The sequence below is a fragment of the Anastrepha obliqua genome, unplaced genomic scaffold, assembly GCF_027943255.1.
Source record: "Anastrepha obliqua isolate idAnaObli1 unplaced genomic scaffold, idAnaObli1_1.0 ptg000027l, whole genome shotgun sequence".
NCBI classification, from domain to species: Eukaryota; Metazoa; Arthropoda; class Insecta; order Diptera; family Tephritidae; genus Anastrepha; species Anastrepha obliqua.
In genome coordinates, this window is record NW_026562185.1 from 65,001 (window position 1) to 78,750 (window position 13,750).

Sequence of the window (13,750 nt, forward strand, 5' to 3'; positions counted from 1 at the left end):
GCACTAAAATATATAATAAAGACATTTCAAATCAAACTGAAATGTATTGAAATGAATTTTTCCCATACATTTTTGACAATGTGAGGTGTGCATGGCAAAAAACACCACGGTGAAGGCATGTGAAATGATATGAAAATATCAAAAGTTAACTAACCAATGATATTGAAACATATAAATCGAATCATAACTATATGAAACTCGAATTTAAGCCATATTAAACTGGTAATATTGTGATTTTATGCCTGGTTTTTTCCATACGTTAGTTTAAATAGAAAAAATTTTCGAATATATATACATATATGAAGAATTCATATTAGCTATACTAACATGTTATGGAATATAACCTTGGCATATTGGCACTAAAATATATAATAAAGACATTTCAAATCAAACTGAAATGTATTGAAATGAATTTTTCCCATACATTTTTGACAATGTGAGGTGTGCATGGCAAAAAACACTCACGGTGAAGGCATGTGAAATGATATGAAAATATCAAAAGTTAACTAACCAATGATATTGAAACATATAAATCGAATCATAACTATATGAAACTCGAATTTAAGCCATATTAAACTGGTAATATTGTGATTTTATGCCTGGTTTTTTCCATACGTTAGTTTAAATAGAAAAAATTTTCGAATATATATACATATATGAAGAATTCATATTAGCTATACTAACATGTTATGGAATATAACCTTGGCATATTGGCACTAAAATATATAATAAAGACATTTCAAATCAAACTGAAATGTATTGAAATGAATTTTTCCCATACATTTTTGACAATGTGAGGTGTGCATGGCAAAAAACACCACGGTGAAGGCATGTGAAATGATATGAAAATATCAAAAGTTAACTAACCAATGATATTGAAACATATAAATCGAATCATAACTATATGAAACTCGAATTTAAGCCATATTAAACTGGTAATATTGTGATTTTATGCCTGGTTTTTTCCATACGTTAGTTTAAATAGAAAAAATTTTCGAATATATATACATATATGAAGAATTCATATTAGCTATACTAACATGTTATGGAATATAACCTTGGCATATTGGCACTAAAATATATAATAAAGACATTTCAAATCAAACTGAAATGTATTGAAATGAATTTTTCCCATACATTTTTGACAATGTGAGGTGTGCATGGCAAAAAACACTCACGGTGAAGGCATGTGATATAATATGAAAATATCAAAAGTTAACTAACCAATGATATTGAAGCATATAAATCGAATCATAACTATATGAAACTCGAATTTGAGCCATATTAAACTGGTAATATTGTGATTTTATGCCTGGTTTTCCATACGTTAGTTTAAATAGAAAGTTATGGAATATAACCTTGGCATATTGGCACTAAAATATATAATAAAGACATTTCAAATCAAACTGAAATGTATTGAAATGAATTTTTCCCATACATTTTTGACAATGTGAGGTGTGCATGGCAAAAAACACTCACGGTGAAGGCATGTGAAATGATATGAAAATATCAAAAGTTAACTAACCAATGATATTGAAACATATAAATCGAATCATAACTATATGAAGCTCGAATTTAAGCCATATTAAACTGGTAATATTGTGATTTTATGCCTGGTTTTTTCCATACGTTAGTTTAAATAGAAAAAATTTTCGAATATATATACATATATGAAGAATTCATATTAGCTATACTAACATGTTATGGAATATAACCTTGGCATATTGGCACTAAAATATATAATAAAGACATTTCAAATCAAACTGAAATGTATTGAAATGAATTTTCCCCATACATTTTTGACAATGTGAGGTGTGCATGGCAAAAAACACCACGGTGAAGGCATGTGAAATGATATGAAAATATCAAAAGTTAACTAACCAATGATATTGAAACATATAAATCGAATCATAACTATATGAAACTCGAATTTAAGCCATATTAAACTGGTAATATTGTGATTTTATGCCTGGTTTTTTCCATACGTTAGTTTAAATAGAAAAAATTTTCGAATATATATACATATATGAAGAATTCATATTAGCTATACTAACATGTTATGGAATATAACCTTGGCATATTGGCACTAAAATATATAATAAAGACATTTCAAATCAAACTGAAATGTATTGAAATGAATTTTCCCCATACATTTTTGACAATGTGAGGTGTGCATGGCAAAAAACACCACGGTGAAGGCATGTGAAATGATATGAAAATATCAAAAGTTAACTAACCAATGATATTGAAACATATAAATCGAATCATAACTATATGAAACTCGAATTTAAGCCATATTAAACTGGTAATATTGTGATTTTATGCCTGGTTTTCCATACGTTAGTTTAAATAGAAAGTTATGGAATATAACCTTGGCATATTGGCACTAAAATATATAATAAAGACATTTCAAATCAAACTGAAATGTATTGAAATTAATTTTTCCCATACATTTTTGACAATGTGAGGTGTGCATGGCAAAAAACACTCACGGTGAAGGCATGTGATATAATATGAAAATATCAAAAGTTAACTAACCAATGATATTGAAGCATATAAATCGAATCATAACTATATGAAACTCGAATTTGAGCCATATTAAACTGGTAATATTGTGATTTTATGCCTGGTTTTCCATACGTTAGTTTAAATAGAGAGTTATGGAATATAACCTTGGCATATTGGCACTAAAATATATAATAAAGACATTTCAAATCAAACTGAAATGTATTGAAATGAATTTTTCCCATACATTTTTGACAATGTGAGGTGTGCATGGCAAAAAACACTCACGGTGAAGGCATGTGATATAATATGAAAATATCAAAAGTTAACTAACCAATGATATTGAAGCATATAAATCGAATCATAACTATATGAAACTCGAATTTGAGCCATATTAAACTGGTAATATTGTGATTTTATGCCTGGTTTTCCATACGTTAGTTTAAATAGAGAGTTATGGAATATAACCTTGGCATATTGGCACTAAAATATATAATAAAGACATTTCAAATCAAACTGAAATGTATTGAAATTAATTTTTCCCATACATTTTTGACAATGTGAGGTGTGCATGGCAAAAAACACTCACGGTGAAGGCATGTGATATAATATGAAAATATCAAAAGTTAACTAACCAATGATATTGAAGCATATAAATCGAATCATAACTATATGAAACTCGAATTTAAGCCATATTAAACTGGTAATATTGTGATTTTATGCCTGGTTTTCCATACGTTAGTTTAAATAGAAAAAATTTTCGAATATATATACATATATGAAGAATCTATATTCTAATACTAACATGTTATGGAATATAACCTTGGCATATTGGCACTAAAATATATAATAAAGACATTTCAAATCAAACTGAAATGTATTGAAATGAATTTTTCCCATACATTTTTGACAATGTGAGGTGTGCATGGCAAAAAACACTCACGGTGAAGGCATGTGATATAATATGAAAATATCAAAAGTTAACTAACCAATGATATTGAAGCATATAAATCGAATCATAACTGTATGAAACTCGAATTTGAGCCATATTAAACTGGTAATATTGTGATTTTATGCCTGGTTTTCCATACGTTAGTTTAAATAGAGAGTTATGGAATATAACCTTGGCATATTGGCACTAAAATATATAATAAAGACATTTCAAATCAAACTGAAATGTATTGAAATAAATTTTTCCCATACATTTTTGACAATGTGAGGTGTGCATGGCAAAAAACACTCACGGTGAAGGCATGTGATATAATATGAAAATATCAAAAGTTAACTAACCAATGATATTGAAGCATATAAATCGAATCATAACTATATGAAACTCGAATTTGAGCCATATTAAACTGGTAATATTGTGATTTTATGCCTGGTTTTCCATACGTTAGTTTAAATAGCAAGTTATGGAATATAACCTTGGCATATTGGCACTAAAATATATAATAAAGACATTTCAAATCAAACTGAAATGTATTGAAATGAATTTTTCCCATACATTTTTGACAATGTGAGGTGTGCATGGCAAAAAACACTCACGGTGAAGGCATGTGATATAATATGAAAATATCAAAAGTTAACTAACCAATGATATTGAAGCATATAAATCGAATCATAACTATATGAAACTCGAATTTGAGCCATATTAAACTGGTAATATTGTGATTTTATGCCTGGTTTTCCATACGTTAGTTTAAATAGAGAGTTATGGAATATAACCTTGGCATATTGGCACTAAAATATATAATAAAGACATATCAAATCAAACTGAAATGTATTGAAATGAATTTTTCCCATACATTTTTGACAATGTGAGGTGTGCATGGCAAAAAACACTCACGGTGAAGGCATGTGATATAATATGAAAATATCAAAAGTTAACTAACCAATGATATTGAAGCATATAAATCGAATCATAACTATATAAAACTCGAATTTGAGCCATATTAAACTGGTAATATTGTGATTTTATGCCTGGTTTTCCATACGTTAGTTTAAATAGAGAGTTATGGAATATAACCTTGGCATATTGGCACTAAAATATATAATAAAGACATTTCAAATCAAACTGAAATGTATTGAAATGAATTTTTCCCATACATTTTTGACAATGTGAGGTGTGCATGGCAAAAAACACTCACGGTGAAGGCATGTGATATAATATGAAAATATCAAAAGTTAACTAACCAATGATATTGAAGCATATAAATCGAATCATAACTATATGAAACTCGAATTTAAGCCATATTAAACTGGTAATATTGTGATTTTATGCCTGGTTTTCCATACGTTAGTTTAAATAGAAAAAATTTTCGAATATATATACATATATGAAGAATCTATATTCTAATACTAACATGTTATGGAATATAACCTTGGCATATTGGCACTAAAATATATAATAAAGACATTTCAAATCAAACTGAAATGTATTGAAATGAATTTTTCCCATACATTTTTGACAATGTGAGGTGTGCATGGCAAAAAACACTCACGGTGAAGGCATGTGATATAATATGAAAATATCAAAAGTTAACTAACCAATGATATTGAAGCATATAAATCGAATCATAACTATATGAAACTCGAATTTGAGCCATATTAAACTGGTAATATTGTGATTTTATGCCTGGTTTTCCATACGTTAGTTTAAATAGAGAGTTATGGAATATAACCTTGGCATATTGGCACTAAAATATATAATAAAGACATTTCAAATCAAACTGAAATGTATTGAAATAAATTTTTCCCATACATTTTTGACAATGTGAGGTGTGCATGGCAAAAAACACTCACGGTGAAGGCATGTGATATAATATGAAAATATCAAAAGTTAACTAACCAACGATATTGAAGCATATAAATCGAATCATAACTATATGAAACTCGAATTTAAGCCATATTAAACTGGTAATATTGTGATTTTATGCCTGGTTTTTTCCATACGTTAGTTTAAATAGAAAAAATTTTCGAATATATATACATATATGAAGAATTCATATTAGCTATACTAACATGTTATGGAATATAACCTTGGCATATTGGCACTAAAATATATAATAAAGACATTTCAAATCAAACTGAAATGTATTGAAATGAATTTTTCCCATACATTTTTGACAATGTGAGGTGTGCATGGCAAAAAACACTCACGGTGAAGGCATGTGAAATGATATGAAAATATCAAAAGTTAACTAACCAATGATATTGAAACATATAAATCGAATCATAACTATATGAAACTCGAATTTGAGCCATATTAAACTGGTAATATTGTGATTTTATGCCTGGTTTTCCATACGTTAGTTTAAATAGAGAGTTATGGAATATAACCTTGGCATATTGGCACTAAAATATATAATAAAGACATTTCAAATCAAACTGAAATGTATTGAAATAAATTTTTCCCATACATTTTTGACAATGTGAGGTGTGCATGGCAAAAAACACTCACGGTGAAGGCATGTGATATAATATGAAAATATCAAAAGTTAACTAACCAATGATATTGAAGCATATAAATCGAATCATAACTATATGAAACTCGAATTTGAGCCATATTAAACTGGTAATATTGTGATTTTATACCTGGTTTTCCATACGTTAGTTTAAATAGCAAGTTATGGAATATAACCTTGGCATATTGGCACTAAAATATATAATAAAGACATTTCAAATCAAACTGAAATGTATTGAAATAAATTTTTCCCATACATTTTTGACAATGTGAGGTGTGCATGGCAAAAAACACTCACGGTGAAGGCATGTGATATAATATGAAAATATCAAAAGTTAACTAACCAATGATATTGAAGCATATAAATCGAATCATAACTATATGAAACTCGAATTTGAGCCATATTAAACTGGTAATATTATGATTTTATTCCTGGTTTTCCATACGTTAGTTTAAATAGAAAAAATTTTCGAATATATATACATATATGAAGAATCTATATTCTATACTAACATGTTATGGCATATTGGTGTTATTGTATTTTATTCCTGGTTTTCTATAGTTAGTTTAAATAGAAATAAATTTTTGAATTCAAAATTTTATATTCTATACTAGCATTACATAGAAATTATCCTCAACTGTTTGTTTCTTGTATAAATACAGGAAATTAAACAGATGATGAAGAGAAAAAAATAAGAAAAACAAAAATTTATAAGAAAAATTAAATTTTAAACAAAGGAAAAGAGGAGAAAATTTTTTCAATCATATATATTTATGATTAAAAAATAGAATTATGAAATTATTAATTTCAATTCAAAGAGAAAAATTATGTAATATATGAAATTATTACATTAAAAATGCATTTGAAAAAAAAGTAAAATGTTATTAAGAATGATAAATTATTTGAAAATTGGCAAATATTAAGAAGAAATATCGTTCTTATATTTTTATATAAAATATATAATATAGAGAACGAAAATTCTTTTTCATAAAAAACGGTTTTTGAATTTTTAATAAGAAAAGCTAAAGGGGGGTCGCCCCTTTACTTTTTATATACACCGTAATTTATGAAATTTTCAAATATGAAAAACAAAGAAAAATATATAAATAAAAATATTATTCTGGTTGATCCTGCCAGTAGTTATATGCTTGTCTCAAAGATTAAGCCATGCATGTCTAAGTACAAACAAATTAAAAGTGAAACCGCAAAAGGCTCATTATATCAGTTATGGTTCCATAGATCGTTAACAGTTACTTGGATAACTGTGGTAATTCTAGAGCTAATACATGCAATATAAACACGGACCTTATGGAACGTGTGCTTTTATTAGACTAAAACCAAGCGATCATTTGATCGTTAAATTGGTTGAACTCTAGATAACTTGCAGATCGTATGGTCCCGTACCGACGACAGATCTTTCAAATGTCTGCCCTATCAACTTTTGATGGTAGTATCTAGGACTACCATGGTTGCAACGGGTAACGGGGAATCAGGGTTCGATTCCGGAGAGGGAGCCTGAGAAACGGCTACCACATCTAAGGAAGGCAGCAGGCGCGTAAATTACCCACTCCCAGTTCGGGGAGGTAGTGACGAAAAATAACAATACAGGACTCATATCCGAGGCCCTGTAATTGGAATGAGTACACTTTAAATCCTTTAACAAGGACCTATTGGAGGGCAAGTCTGGTGCCAGCAGCCGCGGTAATTCCAGCTCCAATAGCGTATATTAAAGTTGTTGCGGTTAAAACGTTCGTAGTTGAATTTGTGCTTCATACGGGTAGTACAACTATATATTGTGGTATGTACATTACCTTATGTATGTAAGCGTATTACCGGTGGAGTTCTTATATATAATTAATACAATGTATTTTTTATATATTCCTCCTATTTAAACCTACTTCAGTGCTCTTCATCGAGTGTTGTTGTGGGCCGGTACAATTACTTTGAACAAATTAGAGTGCTTAAAGCAGGCTCCAAATGCCTGAATATTTTGTGCATGGAATAATGAAATAAGACCTCTGTTCTACTTTCATTGGTTTTTAGATCAAGAGGTAATGATTAATAGAAGCAGTTTGGGGGCATTAGTATTACGACGCGAGAGGTGAAATTCTTGGACCGTCGTAAGACTAACTTAAGCGAAAGCATTTGCCAAAGATGTTTTCATTAATCAAGAACGAAAGTTAGAGGTTCGAAGGCGATCAGATACCGCCCTAGTTCTAACCATAAACGATGCCAGCTAGCAATTGGGTGTAGCTACTACTATGGCTCTCTCAGTCGCTTCCCGGGAAACCAAAGCTTTTGGGCTCCGGGGGAAGTATGGTTGCAAAGCTGAAACTTAAAGGAATTGACGGAAGGGCACCACCAGGAGTGGAGCCTGCGGCTTAATTTGACTCAACACGGGAAAACTTACCAGGTCCGAACATAAGCGTGTAAGACAGATTGATAGCTCTTTCTCGAATCTATGGGTGGTGGTGCATGGCCGTTCTTAGTTCGTGGAGTGATTTGTCTGGTTAATTCCGATAACGAACGAGACTCAAATATATTAAATAGATGCTTTCAGGATTATGATGTTGAAACTTATATAGCCTTCTTTCATGCGTACATCTTGAATGTACAAGTGTTTGAATGTGTTTATATAAGTGGAGTCGTACCTGTTGGTTTGTCCCATTATAAGGACACTAGCTTCTTAAATGGACAAATTGCGTCTAGCAGTAACGAGATTGAGCAATAACAGGTCTGTGATGCCCTTAGATGTCCTGGGCTGCACGCGCGCTACAATGAAAGTATCAACGTGTATTTCCTAGACCGAGAGGTCCGGGTAAACCGCTGAACCACTTTCATGCTTGGGATTGTGAACTGAAACTGTTCACATGAACTTGGAATTCCCAGTAAGTGCGAGTTATTAACTCGCATTGATTAAGTCCCTGCCCTTTGTACTTACCGCCCGTCGCTACTACCGATTGAATTATTTAGTGAGGTCTCCGGACGTGATCACTGTGACGCCTCGTGTGTCACGGTTGTTTCGCAAAAGTTGACCGAACTTGATTATTTAGAGGAAGTAAAAGTCGTAACAAGGTTTCCGTAGGTGAACCTGCGGAAGGATCATTATTGTGTTCCATATCCGTAAGAAAAACAAACAAACAAACAAACAAACAGACAAGCAAACAAACGAACAAAAAGAAAAAAAAAAAAAAAAAAAAAGAAAAAAAAAAAAAAAATTTATATAATTATTTTGAATCCATAATTCTTTTTATTCTTTTTCATTCAATTTGTGATCCATCAATTATATCATATTAAATATAATATATGATGGTACATTTTGTAATGTTTTTTCTTATTTTTTTCTTTTAAAAACCTTTAAACATGAAAATAAAAAGTTGTACTTATTATTCATTTGATTGAATGATAAGTTAATTTGTTCACAATAACAAAAGTGGTATATATTTATTATATTATTATATATACATAAAATGATTAAAAAAATACAAAATAATTGAATCATAATAAATACCACCACTGTATTATTGTTGAACTAAGACATTCGCAACTTAATAAAAATGTTTAGAGTTAAATATATTTGATATATATTATTGAAAGAAAATCAATTTATATATTATTAATATTATTTAATTTTACTCTTTCAATTAATATATGCAAAAAAAAATTGACATTTGTTATAAATAAAAATAAATAAAAAAATACTCTAAGCGGTGGATCACTTGGCTCATGGGTCGATGAAGAACGCAGCAAACTGTGCGTCATCGTGTGAACTGCAGGACACATGAACATCGACATTTTGAACGCATATCGCAGTCCATGCTGTTATGTACATTAAATTCAATTTTAAAGTACTGCTTGGACTACATATGGTTGAGGGTTGTAAGACTATGCTAAATAAGTTGCTTATTCTTTTATAAAAATAATTGAATTTAAGCAAATGTGTATATTATTGGATTTTAAATAATTCATAATATTAATAGCAAAAAAAATAAAGATATATAATGAATTTTATTTATTATATATTCTTTAAAAAAAAAATCCTCTCAAATAAAATGAAATGATGAAAATATTGAATCTAAGTATTCTTTACAAAAAATTTTCATATTATTTATATATATATATAAAATAATAATTTATATATGTAATTAAAAGGAGGAATGTCTAGCATAAAAATTAAATTTTTTATTCTAGGATTGCCTCATTTTACATTATTATTATTTTTATATATTTACAATATATAAAAGGAGAAAAGAAAAATAGAGATGAAAAGATGATATAATTTTTTTATTAAATTGTGAGAAGATAAAAAAAGAATATTAAAACAACCTCAACTCATATGGGATTACCCCCTGAATTTAAGCATATTAATGAGGGGAGGAAAAGAAACTAACAAGGATTTTCTTAGTAGCGGCGAGCGAAAAGAAAATAGTTCAGCACTAAGTCACTTTGTCTATATGTCAAATGTGAGATGCAGTGTATGGAATATCTTAATATCTAGTATGAGAAATTAACGATTTAAGTCCTTCTTAAATGAGGCCATTTACCCATAGAGGGTGCCAGGCCCGTATAACGTTAATGATTACTAGAAAGATATTTCCAAAGAGTCGTGTTGCTTGATAGTGCAGCACTAAGTGGGTGGTAAACTCCATCTAAAACTAAATATAACCATGAGACCGATAGTAAACAAGTACCGTGAGGGAAAGTTGAAAAGAACTCTGAATAGAGAGTTAAATAGTACGTGAAACTGCTTAGAGGTTAAGCCCGATGAACCTGAATATCCATTATGAAAAATTCATCATTAAATAATTAAAAAAATAATGTGCATTTTTTTCATATAAGGACATTGTAATCTATTAACATAATAAAGTATTTATCAAAAGATCATTGGTGATATTAAGTTTATTTAAATTAATTTGCTTTTTAAGCATATTAACATAAAATAAATACTAATGATTTGATAAAGTGTTGATAGATTTTATTATATATAATGCTAAAATTCATTTTTTGAATTTTACAAAAAATTTAATATCTATGATATTAATATTTATTTGTATGCATTTATATGATTAACAATGCGAAAGATTCAGGATACCTTCGGGACCCGTCTTGAAACACGGACCAAGGAGTCTAACATATGTGCAAGTCATTGAGTTATATTAAACTTAATGGCATAATTAACTTAACTTAAATATAATGGGATTAATTTTTAGTCTATTTTTTAATAAATAGTCAATTAATTCAATCCCGGGGCGTTCCATATAGTTATGTATAATGATAATTTATTATTATTTATACCTCTAACTGGAGCGTACCTTGAGCATATATGCTGTGACCCGAAAGATGGTGAACTATACTTGATCAGGTTGAAGTCAGGGGAAACCCTGATGGAAGACCGAAACAGTTCTGACGTGCAAATCGATTGTCAGAATTGAGTATAGGGGCGAAAGACCAATCGAACCATCTAGTAGCTGGTTCCCTCCGAAGTTTCCCTCAGGATAGCTGGTGCATTTAAAAATTATATAAAATAATCTTATCTGGTAAAGCGAATGATTAGAGGCCTTAGGGTCGAAACGATTTTAACCTATTCTCAAACTTTAAATGGGTAAGAACCTCACCTTTCTTGATATGAAGGTTGAGGTTATGATATAATGTGCCCAGTGGGCCACTTTTGGTAAGCAGAACTGGCGCTGTGGGATGAACCAAACGTAATGTTACGGTGCCTAAATTAACAACTCATGCAGATACCATGAAAGGCGTTGGTTGCTTAAAACAGCAGGACGGTGGACATGGAAGTCGTAATCCGCTAAGGAGTGTGTAACAACTCACCTGCCGAAGCAACTAGCCCTTAAAATGGATGGCGCTTAAGTTGTATACCTATACATTACCGCTAAAGTAGATGATTTATAAAACAATTTCGATTGATTTATAAATTTTGAAACTTTAGTGAGTAGGAGGGTACAATAGTGTGCTTAGAAGTGTTTGGCGTAAGCCTGCATGGAGCCGCTATTGGTACAGATCTTGGTGGTAGTAGCAAATAATCGAATGAGACCTTGGAGGACTGAAGTGGAGAAGGGTTTCGTGTGAACAGTGGTTGATCACGAGTTAGTCGGTCCTAAGTTCAAGGCGAAAGCCGAAAATTTTCAAGTTTTTAATAAAAAAAAATATTAATAAAAATATATTTAAAAATAATTAAAATACTTGAATTATTTTGAACGAAAGGGAATACGGTTCCAATTCCGTAACCTGTTGAGTATCCGTTTGTTATTAAAAATGGGCCTTGTGCTCATCCTGGCAACAGGAACGACCATAAAGAAGCCGTCGAGAGATATCGGAAGAGTTTTCTTTTCTGTTTTATAGTCGTACTACCATGGAAGTCTTTCGAAGAGAGATATGGTAGATGGACTAGAAGAGCATGACATTTACTGTTGTGTCGATATTTTCTCCTCGGACCTTGAAAATTTATGGTGGGGTCACGCAAACTTCTCAACAGGCCGTACCAATATCCGCAGCTGGTCTCCAAGGTGAAGAGTCTCTAGTCGATAGAATAATGTAGGTAAGGGAAGTCGGCAAATTAGATCCGTAACTTCGGGATAAGGATTGGCTCTGAAGATTGAGATAGTCGGGCTTGATTGGGAAGCAATACCATGGTTTATGTACTCGTTCTGGGTAAATAGAGAATTACGATTCTTGTTCCCCGGATAGTAGTTACGTAGCCAATTGTGGAACTTTCTTGCTAAAATTTTTAAGGAATTATATCATTCGATATATATTCCTTTTAAATTATAACGATTATCAATTAACAATCAATTCAGAACTGGCACGGACTTGGGGAATCCGACTGTCTAATTAAAACAAAGCATTGTGATGGCCCTAACGGGTGTTGACACAATGTGATTTCTGCCCAGTGCTCTGAATGTCAAAGTGAAGAAATTCAAGTAAGCGCGGGTAAACGGCGGGAGTAACTATGACTCTCTTAAGGTAGCCAAATGCCTCGTCATCTAATTAGTGACGCGCATGAATGGATTAACGAGATTCCTACTGTCCCTATCTACTCATTCATTCTCAGTTTGACTGTTGAATAGTGCGGACGTGTCGTGTGCTAAGTGGTGATTAGCGATTTTTGCGATTTCTTTTGCGTTTATATTCGTGTGTGATAACCGGTGTATTACAGTTGTGCGAGTGACGCTAATATTGTTGTGGCTGTACCATAGCGGTACAGTGTTTACAATTAATTGTGATTGAAAGTGCCGTTGTGCGAGTGACGCTACTTTGTAGTAGCTGTACACTGTTTACGAGTGATTAAGTGCCGTACGGTAGTTTTGTTGGACACTCCAGTGAGTGCCAATATACTCCGTGCTACAGACACATTGTGCGTGCGTGTGAGTGCCGCTAGATACAGCGTTGGAAATTTTCCATTAAGTTGTTTACAACTTTGCGGGCGTGCCGTTATTTTTCGGCGTGGTGTGTTGTGCTAGTGACGCCACCGTTTGCGTGGCTGTACATTGCGTACAAGTGTACCTTGTTGGTAAGTTGTTTACAACTTTTGAGTGCCGCTATTTCTGGCGTGGTTTTTGGCGTGTGCCGCTAATTTTTGGCGTCCTTCTCGTGTGCGTGTGCCGTTACATTTCGGCGTGGAAGTACAGTGCGGGCGTACACTAGGTTTGTCGTGCCGCTATATTGCCATATTTGGCAACAGCAAAAAGAGCGTCCCCTTTTGTGCGTGGGTACAGTACTGCGCCAAGGTTGAATACCTTGTGCAGGTGCTACGACCAAAGCGTGTT

General features: G+C 31.6%; 1 non-coding gene and 2 pseudogenes across 1 annotated transcript; all 3 read left to right on the forward strand.

Moving 5' to 3' along the window:
- The first annotated feature begins 7,086 nt into the window (after positions 1 to 7,086).
- LOC129251539 (small subunit ribosomal RNA) lies at positions 7,087 to 9,077 on the forward strand. Its single transcript, XR_008582994.1, has one exon. It is a non-coding gene; the product is annotated as a small subunit ribosomal RNA (ribosomal RNA).
- A 591-nt stretch (positions 9,078 to 9,668) lies between these two features.
- Positions 9,669 to 9,849, forward strand: LOC129251538 (5.8S ribosomal RNA; annotated as a pseudogene).
- Positions 9,850 to 10,291: 442 nt separating this feature from the next.
- On the forward strand, positions 10,292 to 13,065 carry LOC129251553 (large subunit ribosomal RNA; annotated as a pseudogene).
- The last annotated feature ends 685 nt before the right edge of the window (positions 13,066 to 13,750 follow it).